The following is a 20,734-nucleotide window of genomic DNA, read 5'->3' as shown; positions in this document are numbered from 1 at the left end:
AGTAAGGGAAAGAAACTGAACTGCCTGCTTATGCAGTTAAGGTCTCTCTCTCACCACCCTGCTTGTCAGAACATTACGTCAGCCAATTCTTTAAACCATAATGCTTAGAAATAAGAATATCACATACATTGAAGACATTTTAATTAACTTGCCTGAGAGCTGGAAACTCACCTCTTGTAAAGTTCAGCACATTCCTCAAAGCTGCCTTCACTTCCCAGCAGCTGAGGCAGGCAGGGAAAGGGCCTCCCTGCGAACACATCTCCATCTTCGGCCAGCACACCAAATTGCCTTCTGCTGAGCTCTGAGACTAGGCCTGCGGTGATTACCTGGAAATTCACAACTCCACAAATACAACCTCTTCACTTGCCTTTCCAAAAATCTCCCTTGGAAACCCTCTTCCGTCAACCATTTTGTTTCTGCCTATCAGTTCCACTAGCCATGAGCACTCTCCTCTTTAAATGGAAATAATTTAAAGTCCAATTTTATTTTTTTTCAGATATTTTAATTCTAATTTGCTAGTATTCTATTCCCAAAAAAAGATAAAAGGAAAAGAAAGAAGGAAGGAAGGAAGGAAGGAAGGAAGGAAGGAAGGAAGGAAGGAGGAAAGGAAAGGAAAGGAAAGGAAAGGAAAGGAAAGGAAAGGAAAGGAAAGGAAAGGAAAGGAAAGGAAAGGAAAGGAAAGGAAAGGAAATCTCTTAAAGGATCGAGAGGGACAAATGTGTGCCTGTGATGTAAGCTCGGAGCTTAGGACTAGGTTCTAGCAGGTACATGAGTATAGACTCTAAGCTCATTTCCTTGTTAAAATATATGACTCCATGGATGTGGAATAGCAGCATAATTCATCTGGATTTCCAAAAGGTGTTTGGCTAAGTTTCAGGACAAGGAACGAGGTGAAGAAATGGAGACTGTATAAGGTTGTGTGGTTAGACTAGCTCACATCTGACAATACCCAGAAGGTGTTGATGAATGAATCCTCTACGTTTTATAGAAAGGGCTCTAATTTTAACTTTGCCCAATTCATCAAACTTATAATCACATATAGTGACACAGGATATTAATTTTACAGATGGCCCAATTCATCTAGGGCAATACTAGGCACTTAGTTCAATAAATGTTGAATTTAATCAAGAGGAAACTGTTCATGTTTTATATGATGGAATCGCAATTGTGAATTAGTTCATTAGGCAGAAAAAAAAAGTAAAATATAAATACAATAACATTGAAAAGGGATGAATGAATTCTGCCCTCTTGGACTGAAATAATCAATTTTAAAAGTATGGCATTAAAAAGATCAATTTAATATACTTTTACAGTATAAAAACAGATTGCAAGCTAAACATGGTTAAGAAATGACTTTCCTCTCCCTACAAAGTGAGTAGAGTCCACGTAGCATTATTTACTAGTCACAAAGATAATGGTTCGTTCACCTCTGCTGTACGCAGACCACATCTGGAAACTGAGTTTTAAGCTAGAAACTGCTTCCAAAGAGGATCATTAATCATGAGCCCACAGAGTAAAGGGAAGGAAGATTGCTGGTCTACCAGTGGGGGAGGGGACATTCTGTATTATGTGGGTGGGCCCGAAGCAATCACACGTGTCTCTGAGTATGAAACAGAGAAATGGGATATAAAGGAAGCTCAGGGAGACTGCAGGGTAATAAGGACTTTTTCTTTGTTTTTACCTGTTTTTAAATGAATTTGCAATAGAATGAGACATGGTGCTTCTCATCACAGGAAGTTTGTGGTTTGTGGTGGAATATGACCTGAGTAGATAGCACCAACGTGTCTCTGGCAAAACCTGGCCCACTGTAGTCCTGCCACCATGACAAATTGACACAATTAAATTTTACTTGGTGGTTTTGTTTTATTTTATTTTTTATTTCTTTCTCGAGGAGCATTAAACCCACAGCTTTGTGTATATTAAACATGTGCTGTACCGCTGAGCTATACCTCACTTCCAAATTATTAATTTTTTGCTTATTTGTTTATTTGTTTTCTGGTTTTTTTTTTTGAGATAGGGCTTCTCTATAGCCCTGGTTATCCTAGAACTCTGTAGACCAAGCTGGCCTCAAACTCATAGAGACTCACCTGCCTCTGCCTCCTAAGTGCTGGGGTTACAGGCATGCACTACCACAGTCCATCCCAAATTATCAGTTCTTAAAACAACATAATCTTATTCTCTTCAGTTCTAGAGGTTAGAGGTCTAAAGCTGATCTTGATGAGTCAAGGTTGGCCACCCAGAAACCTCCTTGCCTTCCACACTTGGTTTCCCCTTTGCCATTGTTCCGGCCACTAGAGATGCGATGAGAGCCACTAAAGGCTAGGAAGCTTAAACCACAGGGAGGCGTTTTATTTCCTCACAGTTCTGGAGTCTGCAAATCCAAGGTCAAGGTGCTAGCAGGACTGACGCTTCCTGATTTCTGCCTCCACAACTTCCCTCTGGGCCTCCATGGGCATTCCAGGCATCTCTTCTTGTGATAATGCTTCTTCCAGAATAATAAAGTCTTACTCTATGAATTTATTTAACTTCATTTACCTCCCTCAATGCCCTGTTCTCAAATACAGTGATATTGTAGGTATGGCTTAAATACATGAATTTAGGTGCGCCCAATTCAGTCCATAATAGTCATATAATAGTCATGCAATCTAACATTTTCCCACTTTATGGGGAAACTTGAGTGCCCACTTCTCCTACCACAAAACTCAAAAAATACTTGCTAAATGAGTGGATGGATAGATTTTAGATGAATACTAAGGCACTGATTCCTGTAGCAAAATTCAGAGGAAATGCTCACTTAATCTGATACCTCGAAGAAATTTTCTAGAAGATTGATTAACACCTAAATGATCAACTCAGGAAAGAGTAGGAAAAATATTAAGCATCATATAGCCAAACACTCAAATTCAAATAAGAAATAAAGGCTTGGAGAAGCTGACCCTTGCCATAGAACCTAACTCTCTACTGTTGATCTAGGACCAGTGATGTGAGTTAAGGTTTTACATTCCGGGGGAAAGAGCTGCTCTGGGAAGTCAAAGATGACAGAGTTAGGCTAGCAGAGAATGGAAGGACTATGTCTCATCAGACAAAAGCACCCCAGGGATTGAAAAAGCAAAATAAATGAAGGGCCATACTCCAAATAAGATGAGGAGGAGGTATACGGGGTGGGAACTTTCCCTCTTAGCTACAGAAACGGAGCATGCGCAGTCTCTATCCACAAGATTGTGCAGTTTAAAAGATAAATGAGCTCGGTGTGGTGATGTACCTATAGTCCCAGTACTTGAAAGGCTGAGACAGGAGAATTATGGTTCAAGGCTAGCTTGGGCTTAAAACAAAACAGAAAAAGATGTTGAACTTGTCATAACTCATCACTATAGCAGAAGGAAGTTGAGAGCCACCCTTGTTAGAGGCACAAGTAGAGCTTTTATGTATTGGTTGGTCCAAAAGTTGTCATATCACTTGCACCTCAGAAATATCTTCTATTCTCATCTATATTTTGAAATGATGCAAATAGATATTCACCCTTAGACATTGTTATTTAATATATTAATAAAGAAGCATAAATCTCACCATATCATAAATTTGTTTTCAATAATTTTTTATTTTATCGTATGTAGTCACTTTTGTGATGCTGTTTTCTTTAACCTCAAGAAGGTTCCCATGGGCTGCAAAATACAGACACTGTAACACACACACACATATGCACTCACACACTCATATGCACACATGTAAGCACATACACATATATGCACACACATGTATGCACACATACATGCACGCACACACATAAGCACACAGGCACACAAACAACGGAAAGACTTGAACAAAGTGAAAAATAATGACGGAGAAGATGGGATAAAAGACTACTCCAAAGTCTTTGATAAAATGTTTGCATGTGGCATGTAGTGACCCTTACTGCCACAGACACACCCTCAAACTCTCACTAACCCTATCAGCTACTGTGGCTGAAGTCCAACGTCGGCAACTGAAACTGACTGAGTCTGGGTAAAACCTGCCTGCTGTTATCGGACTGTGTTACTCCGTGCGCTTTCCTCGGCACCACGTTCAGCTCAGTGAATGAGTCATGCTGGAGCGTATGCAGTGCAGCAAGACTCCACTCCTTCATTTGAGGTCTCGCTGGGCTGTCGGTCCCGGCTGGCTTCTTCCTGGTGGAATTTACCCAAAGCCTCTCTGCTGGAGGCTGATCACTGCTTACTTTGCAGGTCTGGGAAATGTGCTTGGCCTGTTCCCCACATGCTCTGCCTGCTGGGTTTTGCAGATCTGAGCCGGGTTGTGGATTTATTTAGTTCCAGGAGACTGGGGTCGGCTTTTCACATTCCTGGGTCTTATATGTCTGAAAACCTTCGGTCTGGCTTTCAGAACAATCCTACGGTGTAACCCTAGCTCCTGAATGGTAACATAAATTTGGTAATAATAATAAAACAGAATCAGGGAGCTATCAGAGACTATTAGCACAGACCCATGAATTAACTCCAGTTACAGCGAATCTATTCAAGAATAGCGAACTCCACTGGGATAGAATTGAATTCAAGACCTCAGCCTTCCTGGCACTTCCCACATCCACTTCCTCTAAATATTAAGTTTTCCAGATCCATACTCAGTTGATGTACGTTCTCCAGCTTGTCTTTGGATGATCTTCTAAAAGAAAGCCAATTCCACTAACAACAAAAAGCCTGATAGTTTTTAAGGTCCAGGTAGCCAGATACCCATCCAATCATAAACACAAGGGTCTCTCTATGGTCCCCAAGGACACAGATTTGCTTCTTTTGATCATAATGACATCTGTAACCTGGCACATGATAAATATTCAGCAAATATTTATAAATCCAAATAAAAAGACAATTTAGATTAACAAGTGAGTTCATGCAACATATGTGATTTTAACTGAAATGCTCAGTTCAGGGATCGTTTAAGATATTGTACCTGAAAACATCCATAAAATCCTAACTTCTGGGCACTGAAGTAGCTCAGCATGTAAAGGTGTTTGCCGACAAGCCTGATGACCTGAATTCAACACCCAGCTCCCACGTGGAGAAAGGAGATATCCGATTTCCTCTAGTTATTCACTGACCTCCACAATAGTGTGCTGGAGCACAAACATATTTACACATGTAAATAAAAGTCATTTTAAAAATATAAATCCCAAGTCCTATGTAACTGAGGATGTTGGATTCTCTCGTACCATAAACCAGTTACCTCGCCCCCTTCCTTCAAGCAATATTCTCTAATAGTTGCGGAAACTCCTTTATGCCCACTCCAATAGACTTCAGTTATAGAAAAACCTGTTTCATAAGAAAAATGTGCGATTGACAGGCTTCACAGTTTCTGCCAGTCCCCCCTCCATCGGTGGTACCTCTTTTAGGGGCTCCCAACCTGCATCCTTACAAAGTCTTGTGCAGTGCATTTTACATGACAGAGTGTTGAGGTTTCTGCCACCTTCCCTCCAGACACTGGCCACCACTTCACATTGTCCAGCCACCGTCAAAATTTGCCTTTGCTACACTGCAGTCCGTCTCCGCAGCACACAGAGGACCTGAGTTGCTGCATGTATGTGGGCATGCATGCTCTTGGCAGGTTACTGCTTAATATGATGTTTCCTGGGTCCTGAGCGGACACTTCATTTATCAGACCTATTGCGTTCATTCTTGCAAAATGATAGGCACACACCAGCTTACTACAGTTACAGTGTAACCATATCAATACCTGCATACTTTCCTGTACCAGCCCAGTAACAGACCCTTCACCCCTGCTTCACTCAGATGCCCTCGGAGACTTTGACAATGGCCTCTCTCTCTCTCTCTCCTCTCTGCCTTAGGGGAGAAGGAGGAAATAATTCCAGGGTTTTTCATAATATGTTTCATATGAAATAATTAGGCTAAAAGAGATGTTGCTATTCTCACAGCTAACACTGAATGATTAGTGACGATAATTTAGGATCTAGAAGGTCTAACATGTGTGTATGTTTGTGCTATGATGCATCCTCCGGGTGCGTCTGTCTCCTAAGTCATTGCTCATCCAGTCCAACTGACCGTGAAGCTCAGTCACAAAAGCTGAGTGAACTTAAAACCAGTTCACGTGTGGTTCAAAAATGACTCACAAATCAGCCTCCCACTTTACCCTATAAATTTACTTTCTCTCCCCTTTAAACCATCACATGACGATTAATCGACCCCTTCCCATATAATGAGCAAATTGTTGACAAAACAAGATAATTCTAATTTTTAAGTTCTATGGAAGAAATATGCTAATCTCAAGATTTATTGCTTACACATGACTTTTCTGTCTGATAAAAACGCAATGGTTAATAACGAAGGTCTACCTTTTTCACTATCTTGTTTACCAGTGTGTTGATAGGCCATGTCAGACTATCTGTTCTGCAGAATAAACTAAGCTTCTAAACACAAACAAAGGGATGTATTCTTCTGAGGCATTTTGTTGACAATGGGTTTTTGTTCTAAGTAAAAACAAAGTTTTTTTTTTTTAAATAAGTAATGACTTCAACTACAGAAGAAACATTTAAAGACAGAAATATGTTGGTAGAAGTCAGACTATTTTTATATCTCTTTGTGAAAGATTTTTTTAAGGAATTAAGAGGCTGCTAAATATAAAAATACTTTTAAAGAGTTATGGTTCTTTTTAAAAATATGACTTAAAGAGTGATCAGCTTTTCTTTCTGAGGAACAAATAAGTCTAGAAAATGCTTATAAATGAATATATTTTTCAACTCAGAAAATAAAAGTCTATATATTCTTCACAGTCATGGAAACCAAGGTTATTTACTGCTGTGGAGAAACCCAGGAGCTTATGGGTTAAATTATCCTGGGGTCTTTCGGTCGGTCTACCTTGCTTGGGCAGGCTGACTCACTCATACCTGAGCAAACACCACAGCGTTAATGTAGTTCAAGCCCCAACAAAAGGGCTGCTGAAGGCGAGAAATGAAGCTCCCTTTTGGAATCTGAGGGCTTCTAAGTGTCGCGGACATCCCAGCTGGCTCCACACATCCACTTTCTCCCCAACCTACTGGCAGGGTACTGAGACACCAGGTGGGTGAGTCAGGGCCCACTCAGATTCACATCCCATCTCCAAACCCACCACACTTGCCGTCCGACACTAAATTCCAGAGAACCACTCCTCAAGCCACCATGACCGTCCCACAGGAGCGTTGGCCCCAGATCACTTCCTGCTACATTTCCTTTCTTCATTGCCGTGGAGGAAATTGTGATGGGGCATGAAAAGCTAGTGTCGGGAGCCAAATCATACCCTCAACTTGAAAATAACATTCTAATATCCTCCAGTTAAAAAAACAGTTTGGCTTATAATTTTAAAAGTCAGTCTAAAAACTTAGAAACGATACCAAAGACCACAGGATAGACTACAGGCTGGTGAGGAACAGTGAAAGAAGTCCTCGGGGGCTGAGGCAGGAAGGCTCCCCAGTTAGAAGAAGCAGGTTTGATGGTTTGCCTCACTCAGCTCTAGCACAGTCTTTTGCCATAGCACAGAAGAATGAGAGGTGAGTGGGAGAGACAGACCGATCAGCAATTAAAAGTACTTGGTGCTTTGCCAGAGACCCCAGGTTCTGTTCCCACCACTCACAGGGCAGCTCACAACCATCTCTTCCAGGGAATTCAGTGCCCTCTTCTGATCTCCACAGACCCAGGTACACACATGGTACATAAACATACACTCAGGCAAAACACCCACACCCATGAAATAAAAATAAATATCTAAACTAAAAAAAAAAATGAAGCAAGAGAGTCAAACAAATAGTCTCTGCTTATATGAATCCCATAAAGATTAACTATAGTGATTAATAGTTTATATTATTAAGGATAGTTAGGAACCAGGCTTATATCTCATTAGTCTCTCTAATACATCAAGTATTTGAATGCGTTATTAATTCAAAAAAAATTCTTGTTAGGCAGTTCAGCTGGAAGGCAGTAGCTTTCTACCCCATGTAGGAGAGCACATGCTCGCACACATATGTGTGTATGGGCAGAGCACTCAAGAAAACACAGAAGAGAAAGATGAGTAGCAAAAAACAACTAAGGGAAAAGTAGGGCTGAACTGGAAATCAAAATAAACTCACATCTGAAATGAAGGGATTAATAAAATAGCCAAAGAATAGTCCTCAGACATCAAAGTAACGCAAGAGCAGGGGCGTCTTCCAATGCCCCACGTGGAATGAGGGATTCATTTTCCTGTACCAACTGCAACAATATACACAAAGCTGGTCTTCCGTTCTAGTCATAACAAAATTTGCTTGAAACATATACAGAGCAAAGGAAAGAATTTTGGTTTTGAACATTGAGAATTCAAGAAGAGAGAAATTATTTCCTCTGCAGGCTGACTATAGTAGATATGTGTGTATGTATAGAAGTGCACACTGTATATACACTCTGAGACTAAATAAGTAAAATTTCTCTTTTGTCCTGAGAGCCTGAAATAATTACATAGTTCTTTTTACAAAAGAGGCTGTAAATGCTGACGTTAATAGGCGTCCATTTAATGGTGATAAAAGAGCAGAAAGGGAAGTTTTAGCTGCGGGGTTTTTATTTTGTTTTTAAAAGAAAGAGTCTCCTTGAGTGAATTTTGTAACGGCTTGGGGAAACAGTTGGTAGTGTTCTGTGTATATTAATGTTGTTTGCAAAGCTACAGACTGTATACAACAATGGTAGTATAAGTTTTTCACTATAATCATTAATTAAACTAAGTTAAATCTTGCTCATAAAACAAATTTCTTATTTCCAGTGGAAAACTTTCATCGGGTGATCAAATCCAGCATTCTCAGTAATGCAACAGATCATTGTGATATTACCCTAGAAGTGATGCCATTAAAAATATATCACATAATTTATATAGGGTTCTCACTAAAATCTTTAATCGACACATAATCATGAGAAACCTATCGAAGATTCAACATATAATTAGTTCCCTAAAGCAGTGAGAGTCAATGCCTTCAAAAATAAGAGTCACGGCAAAAAGAGACCCCAGGCATGATGGTGCATGCCTTTATTCCCATCACCGGGGAGGTAGAGGCATGAGTTCAGGGTCAGCTTGGTCTCTATAGTGCGTTCCAAGCCATCCAGAGCCATATAGAGAAGCCCAGTCCAAAACTGAAAAGAACCACTAGACAGTGGTGGCACACACCATTAATATCAGTGCCTGGGAGGCATAGAAGAACAGTTGGATCTCTGTGAGTTTGAGGTTAGCCTGGTCTACAGAGCAAGTTCCAGAACAGGCTCCAAAGCTGCACAGAGAAACCCTGTCTCAAAAAACAAAACAAACAAACAAAAAACCCATATACACCATATATAGTATATAATATCAGAGATCAAAATGACTATGATAAAGGACATTTGGGGGACAACTGGAGAAACAACATGAGTGTAAGGTCTATTCTACGTATGATATTCTTGATACTTGATATTCCATTACTGGGATTGTTTAAAAGCAGATTATTTCTTTCTTGGGAAATGCAGACTGAAGTATTTAGTAGTAAAGTGTCATGATTTCCGTAAGTTGCTTTCAAACATATATGTGTGCATATACATACACACCTGTAAGTACAAGTATATAGAGAAGTGCTGAAAGGGTCAAGAGTTGGAAATCTAAGAAAAGTGAGTTTTCATTTCACCCTTCGAACTTCTCAGTAGCTCTGAAATTGTTAGGAACACTGGATTTCAAAGGCACATAAGATAAAGTTCTCCTTAGAGAGTATTTCATATGATACATAATAGAATGAGACTATTTTTATTTTGAAATTAAGAGTTGTTCATCAATGGCCATAAAAGAAAAAGATACTGGATGCTATATGTCCCTCTCTATACTTTTTTTAAAATATTTATTTATTTATTATGTATACAATATTCTGTCTGTGTGTATGTCTGCAGGCCAGAAGAGGGCACCAGACCCCATTACAGATGGTTGTGAGCCACCATGTGGTTGCTGGGAATTGAACTCTGGACCTTTGGAAGAGCAGGCAGGACCTTTGGAAGAGCAGGCAATGCTCTTAACCTCTGAGCCATCTCTCCAGCCCCCTCTCTATACTTTTTAAAAGAACATACTGGTTATGGTTCTATGAAGCATTCTTCACACAGAGATAGATAGATAGATAGATAGATAGATAGATAGATAGATAGATAGATAGATAGATAGATAGATAGATAGATCTATATAGCATGATTAATAAAAACAAAGAGGCAGATATTGGGGTTCAATCTGAAGGCCAGAAAGGCATAACGATCAGTCACTGAGTCTTGCTTGTACCTCAGTCTGAAATGGTGATCCTGCCTCCAGAAATCTCAGAATGAGACTATCTGAGAGCTGTCTCCTCCCATCTTATATTCCCCTCTAGTGCTGAAATTAAAGGTGTACACCACTACTGCCCAGTTTCTATAGCAAACTAGTGTGGCTACTGGGATTAGAGGTGTGTGTCTCCACTGCCTGATCAGCAGGGCTATTTTCCTCTCTGATCTTCAGGCAAGCTTTATTTATTAAAATACAAATGAAATCTCACTACAGATCCATATATGATGATTGTATGATATAAAGACTCTACAGCAGCCATTCTCAAAAAAGAGCAGAATATCTGAACAGCTTGTGAAATCGCATATTGCTAGTCTATGGATCAAAGCTCCTGGTTCACTAGGCCTGGGAAGCAGTTCAGTCATGTTCATTTCTAACACATATGAGCTGAGGCTACGATCAAGAACCACCCTGTGGGAACAACAATAGATCAATCTGGATGGACTGCAAAGGACAGAAGGATATGTTAACTAATACCATGGAGATGTTATCAATGAAATCAGACTTTACATGTCTAAAATATAAAAACCTCTGTGTTTCTTAAATAAATGTGTTACCATTAAAAGAAATACAAGATGAAAAAGAACATATCAATCAAAAGATATGATATCAATTGTTTGCAACTTGTAAAATTGTACTATTCTGCTTTTTAAAAAAAATTGCAAGGACTTTGAGAGCTTGTTTAGAGGTTCTAGAGAGGAGTGCAGTTACTTGAATACCCTTGACTGAAGACTGGTCCTCCTCTATTGGGGGGCGGGGTCATCCTCTTTGACCGAGTGCACAGCTTCAGGAGGGACACACATGGCATACCTTTAATCCCAGCACTCGGGAGGCAGAAGCAGGGAGATCTCTGAGAGTTCGAGGCCAGCCTAGTCAACAAGACCTGTTTCCGGGACAGGCTCCAAAGCTACAGAGAAACCCTGTCTCAAAAAACAAAAACAAAAAATTACAAGGAAGATATATCAAGAATAGTTTGCTTTAATGGTAAAAATACCATATAGAAATAATGGGTGTATAGCTGAAAACCACTGAAAAGGGAGGCCATATGCATGGATCATCAGCTTGAGAAGTAGACTGTGATCTGTGCCCCATCTAAAGTGTTTCCCTTACCGTCTTCTGAGCAACTATGTATCTTTACTACCTTACAGCAGTTCTGTCTCTTTGGAGATCAGCTGCTCACTACTGCTGCTGGAGATCATGGTTTTGATGTCCCCCCAAGTAAAGACCTTTATCATCCTATGGTTTGCTACACAGTATTCATTTGTACAGACATTGTAAGACTTATCATTTCTCTTTTCTAATGGATAAATTACCTCTTCCAAATCCAAGGTTACCTCCATTACAAAGCTACAATGGACTGGTGAGTTGAGTTTTCTAAAGAGTTGACTGTCAAGTGTTTCCCATTTAGTCATCGGGTTGTTTTACAGGCTGAACTGAACATTTCAAAGATTCTCATAAATTTCTCTGTCTTAGTTCTATTGCTGTGAAGAGATGCCATGACCACAGCCACTCTTATAAAAGATAGCATTTAATTGGGGATTGCCTGTATTCAGAGGTTTAGCCCATTATTGTTAAGGTGGGCATCATGCAGGCAGATATACAAGATGCTGGAGAAGTAGCTGAGCTTTCCACATCTGGATCAGGAGGCAGCAGGAAGAAAGAATGAGACTTTGGACCTGGCTTGTGCTTCTGAAATCTCAAAACCCATCCCCAGCGATACATTTCCCAATAAGACCATACTACTTCAATAAGGCTACACCTCCTAATAGTGCCACTCCCTGGTGACCAAGCATTCAAATACACGTGCCTATGAGAGCCATTCTTCTGCAAACTACCATACCTTCTTTTACCACTTCTGTCAAAAAATTATTGTTGAGTCGGCAGTGGCGGCACACGCCTTTAATCCCAACACTCGGGAGGCAGAGGCAGGCAGATCTCTGTGAGTTCAAGACCAGCCTGGTCTACAAGAGCTAGTTTCAGGACAGGTTCCAAAAGCTACAGAGAAACCCTGTATCAAAAAAACAAACAAACAAAAATTATTGTTGAGTTTTGTGATGTACCTGTTTGGTTTTAATGGAAATAAGATCATTTTGCTAATTGGACCCTCCAATTTGGAAATATTTAAATATAGAACTGTGATTAATTCATTAACTAGGTGTCCAAAATTACAATGTTTTAACCTAAAATTTTACTGCTATATTGTCAATTTGGCATTAATATTTATAAGCCAAATTGACTTATAGTATCCCCTTTTCTTTATAAATTCTCTTTTTAAAATCAATATAATGTTAACATCATAAAAATAATTTGGGGGTAATGCTCCCTTTTTAATAACATGGACTCTCTGAACAAGTTGTGTTTAGATGCATAGAAATAAAGAGGCCCAAAACTGTATTGTTTGTCTTTGTTTTGAACATTGTTTTGTTTAAAACATCTGTGACTTCTGCTAAGGGGCTGGGTATAGCATATGTTTTTATATAAAAGATATCCTTCTATTCCAGGTTTTCAAATGTAATTCCACACAGCTAAAGGGATTTCCTCGTGATTCCTGTCTGCCTTGTATCTCTCCTCTAACATTTATTCAGCATTTTTGTGCCTTGTTTGATTAGTTTATCGAAGCATCTTACTAACTCTATTGTGTTTTAAAGAACTGTTTATCAAAAGAAAGAAAAATTGATTCTTGTCCAATCTTATTTGCACCAAGTGCTGGCAGAGTGTGGAGCAGCCCACTTCTTGTTCACTGCTGGCAATGACTGTCAAGTCCAGAAGAAACTAATTCCCAAACTCCAGAAGGCGAACCAGAGAAAAATGGGCTCAGCCTGGACTATAGGAGGATTTCTAGCAATTAGATGAAAGGCACAGAAATTGGAAAAGGCAGTTTCCCTCCACCAAAAGGAGGTTTTCCCTTACCTCTGGCAGAAGGGATATATGGCTACCATCGTACCTATTAGTATATCAAAGTTCATGCTAGCCTCCAGGGTCCCTCAGTGTCACAAGTACCTGTTACATGTTTCAAAGTTCATGCTAGCATCCTACCCCTCTCACCTCTTCCACTACCCTAAACTCCTGACAGATTGCAGGCTTCCCTTCACACAGCTACTCATTCTTCTTATAACCCTCTTTCTCTCTCTTTCTCTCTCTCTCTCTCTCTCTCTCTCTCTCTCTCTCTCTCTCATGTATATGTATGCATGCACGTCTGTATACATGCCCCTTGCTCCTCTAACTATGCTTTCTCTGTTCTTTATTCCCTGATATTCTCCCCTCTCTCACAGTTAGCCCTGGCCATATCCAGTCTACTTCTTTCTCTCTCTGCTCTGGACTCTTCCAGATGCCTCTGGCTTTTCTCTCTCACATGTTTACAATAAAACTCTTCCCCTTAACCATACCGTGGAGCTTCCATACCATCATTTTATATGTCGATACAGTCACTTTTGAAGTCAGATTAGAAGCTAGCACAACACTAAATCTACTCTGCCGTATCAGAGATCCAACAACTGAGCTCTGTTGTAGTTACCAGAGAAATCAGAACCTTTCAACTACTCCAAAACTTTTGCAGAGATGTTTTAAACAGCTGCATTTACAATTGCAAAAACATGAGCAAAACCAACGTGATTTTTATTAGGTATGTGGGTTAACAAACAAGGCTCCCCCAGAGAATGGAATGGTTTTTGGTGCTAAAAAACAAACCAGCCATCAAGCCATGAGAAGACACAAAGGAAACATAACTGCATATTACTAGTGAAAGTATATGCCTGTATACATGCCTGTATACTGTGTGATTATGATTATATTACATTCTGGAAAACAGATGCTATGATAGCAATAAAAGATCAGGGATGAAAGGAGAGAATAGCAGTATAGAAGGATGTTGAACACAGAGGAGATACGAATGAGACAGAAGTGATGGTCCTCGTGCCTCTAGCTCCCCAGTGCTGCCATTATAGGCGCTATGAATTCCATAGAAGTTTAAAGAGTGAAAATGCTCTGACATTATAACAATGTACTCATGCCATTATACATTGATTGAAATTCTTAAGCCACATAATAGAATACACAGCATCAAGAGTGAATACTGGTGAGTTGTGTTAATTTAATTATTGGTCTCTACAGTTTCGTCTAGTAGAATAAATGCATTTCTATGGTGGAAAATGTTGATAACAGAAGGGGCTATATATGTATATATGAGGGCAGAAGGTTTATCAGAAATCTTTTGTCTTCGCAATTCTCTTATGAACCTAAAAACTGTTCTAAAAATTAAGTCTATGAAATAAAAATATAAACTTTTTGGGGATGCACCAACCACTAAGCCTGATCTCCTGTGTAATTTTACAGAGAGAGTGCACACATGGGTACACGCCATATGCTTGTGAGTGGAGCCTTCTTTTCACCTGGTAAAATACTGTAAAGCTTGTCTCTCAGAAGTACACAAATGTGGCCCTTCCACAAGCATCTTTTTATCAGTGTACTCAGAGTTAACCTGCCATATCCTACCCCATCTGTATGTATAGATGTTATATACATATATTTGCAAGAGACCTTCTCAGAAAATGTGTTTTAAGTTATAACTTAATGCATTCTAGAAGTTCCTGGGGAGTCTCAATTAGGGATCTTCTAGATTAGGTCAGCCTGTGGGCTTGTCTGTGGGAGATTACCTTAACCGGGTTGAAGTGGAGTGGGAAGGTCCACCCCAGATATGAGTGGCAGCATTCATGGGTCGGGCTCAGAACTAAGTAAAAGGAGATGGGGGAGGAGAGAGACAAGTGAAGGAGGAACGGAAGGAGGAAGAGAGGGAGAGGGGAGGGAGAGAGGGAAAGCAGAACACAAGCTAAGCATGAGCACACATGCATTAGCTCATTGCTCTCTGGTGTGGCTAGAGAAGAGTCCCTATCACCCTGACTCCCCACCTGACAGACTAACCTAGAACTGTGAGCTTCTCCCTTCAGTGCTTTTGTCAGCACAACAGGAAATGAAACACAGGGCAATCAAGTGTTTCTACCAATGTACACCAGCATCTGTACATCTGTCTTATTGTGAGGACATAATCTAAGGTGTGTATGTCCTTAAATGAGTGCCTGTAGGGACATTTAATTAGCATAGGAAGACATAAATATTGAGTGCCTCTCATCCTTGTATGGAGATACACCTCTTTATTTATCTTTAAAAAGTAAATAAACAAAAAAAAAACAAAGAGAAAAGTTCACCCTTTTTTCTGATGCATTCACCAAAAATCATAGTAATTTAATTTATTTTTAAGGTTCACAGATATATATATATATAGACTTTTAAATAGGAGAGCAAATGACCGTTAAGATAACAAGGTAAATATCATCAGCAGGAATTTATGAGCACAAAGAGAGTGGTTTGAAAGTGTGGCTTTCCAAATTTTGCTCCATTTAGTTCAGGACATCTCCCATCCACTTTACCTTACTGTGCTTTAAAACATCCCCTGGTTGTTTTGTGAAATACTGAAGGTTACTGAATATATAACTTATTTTTGCAAATCAAATGTTTCTTTAAAATTCAACAAATTTTCAATGAGGTTTAATTAGGCAGAGAAGTGATTCAGAACTCATTTTAAAACATGCATGATAATTAGGGAACATCAAAGAGTATTGTCACATTCTAAACTGTAAACAACTGACTCTTAATGATTTAACGAATTCCGAATATCACCAGAGAGACAGAGAGCCGAGCCTGTCATCTGGAAGGCAAGTGTGTGCTAACCTAACAAACCCTCATCTCAAAAAGTACTTGCGCCAGTTATTGCATCTGTCATTGCAAAGGTCAAAGTTCATGCATTTTTTAAATTTTATTTTTAAAAAATTATATTTTCTCATTTTACGTGCCAAATCCATTTCCCACCCCTCCCCTCCTTCTGCTCCCTCCACCTTTCCTCCATCCCACCGCCAATTCACTCCGCAGAGAAGGTAAGTCTTCCCATGGGGAGTCAACAGCATTGCTTTGAGGCAGGACCAAGGTTCTCCCCACTATACGTAGGCTGAGCAAGGTATCCCTCCAGAGAGAATGGGTTCCAAAAAGCCAGTACAAGCAGTAAGGATAAATCCTGGTCTCATTGCCAGTGGCCCCACAGTCTGCCCCAGCCATACAACTGTCACCCACATTCAGAGGGCCTAATTTGGTCTTATGCTGGTTCCCTTGCTGTCAGCCTGGAGTTGGAACCTTCCATTGGCTCAGGCAAGCTGTTTCAGTGGGTATCCCTATCATGGTCTAGATGTACCTCAACCAAAGAAGGGATAAATATGGTACATTTACACAATGAAGTACTACTCAGCAGTTAAAAAACAATGACATCTTGAAATTTGCATGAAAAAACCATCCTGAGTGAGGTAACTCAAACCCAGAAAGATGAGCGTGGTATATACTCACTCATAGGTGAATACTAGCTGTAAAGCAAAGGATAAGGAGCCTATAGTCCACGACCCCAGAGAAGCTAAGTAACAAGGAGAACCCTAAAAGAAACATACATAGATCCCCCAGGGAAGGGAAAATAGACAAGATCTCCTGAGAGAATTGGGAGTGGGGGGGGGAGAGGGGAAGGTGGAAGGGGAAGAGAACGGGGGGGGGGGGAAGGGGAGTGGGGAGGAGAATTTGAGAAAATGGGATGGTCGAGATAGGGGAGGGACAGAGACAGAGAACAAGGAAAGAGATATTTTGATTGAGGGAGCCATTATGGGGCTAACAAGAAACCTGGCACTAGAGAAATTCCCAGGAATCCACAAGAATGACCCCATCTAAGATCCTAAGCAATTGTGGAGAGGGTGTCTGAACTGGCTTTGCCCTGTAGTCAGATTGACAACTATCTTAAATGTCACCATAGAAACTACATCCTGCAACTGATGGAAGTAGATTCAGAGAACCACAGCAGAGCATGGGGCTGAACTCCCAAAGTCCAGTTGAAGAGAGGGAAGAGTGAGAATATGAGCTAAGTTCATACATTTTTGGAGATGGGAAGACCTCTGCAAACAAGTACACTTAGCCAATGTCATAAGGTAACCAACAGACAGAACTAGAAAGCAGTTGTCTTGGCTTGCAAACTAGATCACTCTAGTCTCCAGTTAAGTATATCTAATTAACGTATGCAAAAGCTCCCATAGGCCTGCTTCCTAAGCTTATTGTGGTGGACCATTTTTAACACAGCAAGTTTTTTAATCTTGAGAATCAGTTGTGAGGGTATACCAATAAATGAGAAGAAGAAAGTTTCCTCCATCCAGGAGTTCATGTTCACTGAAAAGACTACATACTCATTGTGGTGGTTTGAAATAAAAATGGACCCCAAAGAAGTGGAGGAAGTGTGTCACTGTGGAGGCAGACTTGATGTCTCATATCTGCTTAAGATATCACTTGGTGTTTCTGACCTCTTCTTGCTGCCTGAGTCAGGATGTAGAGCTCTCAGCTCCTTCTCCAGCCCCATGTCTGCCTGCACGCTGCCTTGCTTCCTGCTGTGATGGTAATGGCTGAATCTCTAAACTAGAAGGGAGCAAGCCCAATTAAATGTTTTCCTTTATAAGAGTTGCCACGGTCATGGTGTCTCTTCACAGCAATAGAAACCCTAACTCAGTCACACTTCAACTGCAATGATCATTTTCAACACTTTCAACACCTCTGCTGCCCTTAGAGATCTTTTTTTTTTTTTTTTTTTTTTTGCTGAGTAGCCCTGGCTGTCCTAGAACTCACTCTATAGACCAAGGTGGCCTCAAACTCAGAGATCCACCTGCCTTTGCCTCCTGTGTACTGGGATTAAAGGCGTGTGCCACCACACCCAGTCCTTTTACAGGCTTTAATACGTGTAATCACTACACGTATAAAGAGTTGGACAGCCATGGCTTGGAAAGACCCATCAACCCAAAGCTACAACACTGAACCTGAGCGAGCTGAGGTGGAGCCCATGAGTCTAATGCTCTGCTCAAGCAGCAAGCACTCGGAATCCCCAAGTTCCTCGTATTTATTTTTCTGGGAATTCTGAGGTCACTTTAGAAGAGAGACCCCTTGGTGGAAGCTTCGGTAACTTAAATATCTGAAATTATAGCATGCTTTCTTGGAAAAGGAAAATAGTAGCACCCAAAAATTCCATGGACGTGCTTGCGGCTGTGCGGATGGCGTGTTGCTGGAAGCTTAGAACCACACCCAGCTCTTCAGCTTGTTTGTTGCAGTCCTTGTCGTGGGGATGAGGAAACTTCCAAATAAAATATCCGAAACTAAATACATCTGGAAAGGAGTAGACCCAAACTATTAATGGCCTCTGGGTGGTTGTGTTAGTAGTTAGCTGACTGTATTTTCTCTGCTTACAAAGACTACATTTCCTAAAGTAATTTCTTTCATAATTTTATAAGAAATTATATAATTCATCTATAACTGAATATAATCCCCAGCCTATTAGGAAGGGAAATAAAGTCAAACTTTCTGGATGCTTAGATGGAAAATACTTATAAGGTCCTTTGAAATGAAGAGTCTAGGTTTTTTTCTCTCTCTCTCTGTGTATGTGTGTGTGTGTGTGTGTGTGTGTGTGTGTGAGTGAGGTATGTGCACATGTGTATGACAATGCCGTTGGGAACTGGAAGATGGTGTAAGATCCCTTGAAGCTGGCACATAGGCCTTCTGAGCAGCCCTGGCATGTAGGTGAGATCTGATTTATAGATCACAATTGAGCTATAAAGGTTCTTAAGCACCTAGCCATCTCTCCAACCCCAACATGCCTTTACACATCTCAATCTATAAGTAAGCTGAAAAATTGGCTCACAAACTTTTCTTATAACAAATCTATATAAAGTAGATAGTAGGTCCCAGGCAATACACAAACAAAGAAGTCCCTGAGAGCCCAGAATAAAAGATAACGAGTATTTATTTGGAGAAAAACTCACAATAAGGATAGAGAGTCACGGTCCTCCATGGGCGCTGGAAGCTGCAAACCAAACTCTGACCATCACCCAAGGGCGCAAACATGCTTTCAGGCTGTACTTTTCAGTCCACATGTAGTACCTCAGACCATGCCCTAGTGGAACAGTACCCAAAAGGCTATTGGCTGAATCAATTTCCACAACACTTCCCCCTTTTGTCTAAATAAGAGTGTTCTAAACCTAATACAAACTATATACAATAAGAAAAAATATCAAGTATTGTCCAGGAGAAAGAAAGGGCAAAAGCATACACAAAAATAGAACTACAACCAACATGAACAACATCAAGCAAGAAACATGTTAAAAGTCCATGTAATATGGCAAATAACAGAGATCATTTCAATAGTTGTTCTATTATGAAAAGTCTTATACTACAAATGTCTTAGCTAAGTTATGAGAGGAAAGTAGCTATGACCAAAAAGTCTTTAACTCTATCAAAGACCTAAGAAGGAAATTAATAATACCTGAGGAAGCAGGAAGTACAACCAAGTGACTTCTAAAACGTACAAGAAATGACAGAGACAGCTGACTACCTGGGCAAACACCCAAAGTCTCATTTGCAACATTGAAGCAACCAACTTTGGCTAAGGCCTAGAGTAACTGACAGACTATTTTCAGAAGTAGGGATATTCAAAAGACTGTCCTATCCTGTCTTGGCAAGATTTGTCACTCATTTTTGCTTGTATTGGGCTTGTCCAGTTTGGACAGCATGCATATTGTCAGTAGTAGAAGCAAGGGCAGTTTTTTGCCCAAAGGCCAGTTGCACCAAGAAAAAAACAAGCTCCAAGTGGAGTGTCTTCAGTGCCCACCATTCTTTCGGGAAAAAATCAGTGCTTCCAGGAGCAATTGCATCTCACATCAACAGAATCCTGAGTTATTTGACTGCCATATTCTACAGTTCTTTGAAGTTTTTGAAGATTGCCTATCAATGTATGTCTCTGTGTAACTGTAAGTATGGTAAACATGGGTGACTATTGACCTGTAATTCTTAATACTTATCTAGCTTAAAGACTAAGACTTCACATTATAAAAATAAACAATCTTTAAACAGATGTACAGTTAATAAGGACAATAACCTGGAAAAGTAAACAATGCATATATAAATATCTTGATCAGAGGTAGAAATGTATAGTGAAATATGATAAATATGTCCTAAAATTCATCAATATACAAAATATCTTAAGCAGAGGTAGAAACGTGTGTGTGTATGTGTACGTGTGTATGACAAAATAACTTTACATTTGTATACAAATATTCTAAACAGAAATAGGAGCATACTCAAATATAACAAATATAATTTGAATTTATATCAATATACAAATTATCTTAGGCAGGAATGCAAAGATAATTTTACGTATGTATCAATATACAAGAATCTATATCAATGTAAATTGTCTATAACTAATAGTTCACAAGTAGATACACTAATCTACCTATTATCCCATCCCATACATTCACCATTTTTTTATTTTTTCTTTTCCAAAAAGAGATTCCTA

The sequence above is a fragment of the Myodes glareolus genome, chromosome 25 (genome assembly GCF_982192425.1).
Source record: "Myodes glareolus chromosome 25, mMyoGla1.1, whole genome shotgun sequence".
Classification (NCBI taxonomy): Eukaryota; Metazoa; Chordata; class Mammalia; order Rodentia; family Cricetidae; genus Myodes; species Myodes glareolus.
The sequence above is the reverse complement of the archived record's forward strand: the minus strand, read 5'-3'. Positions refer to the sequence as shown.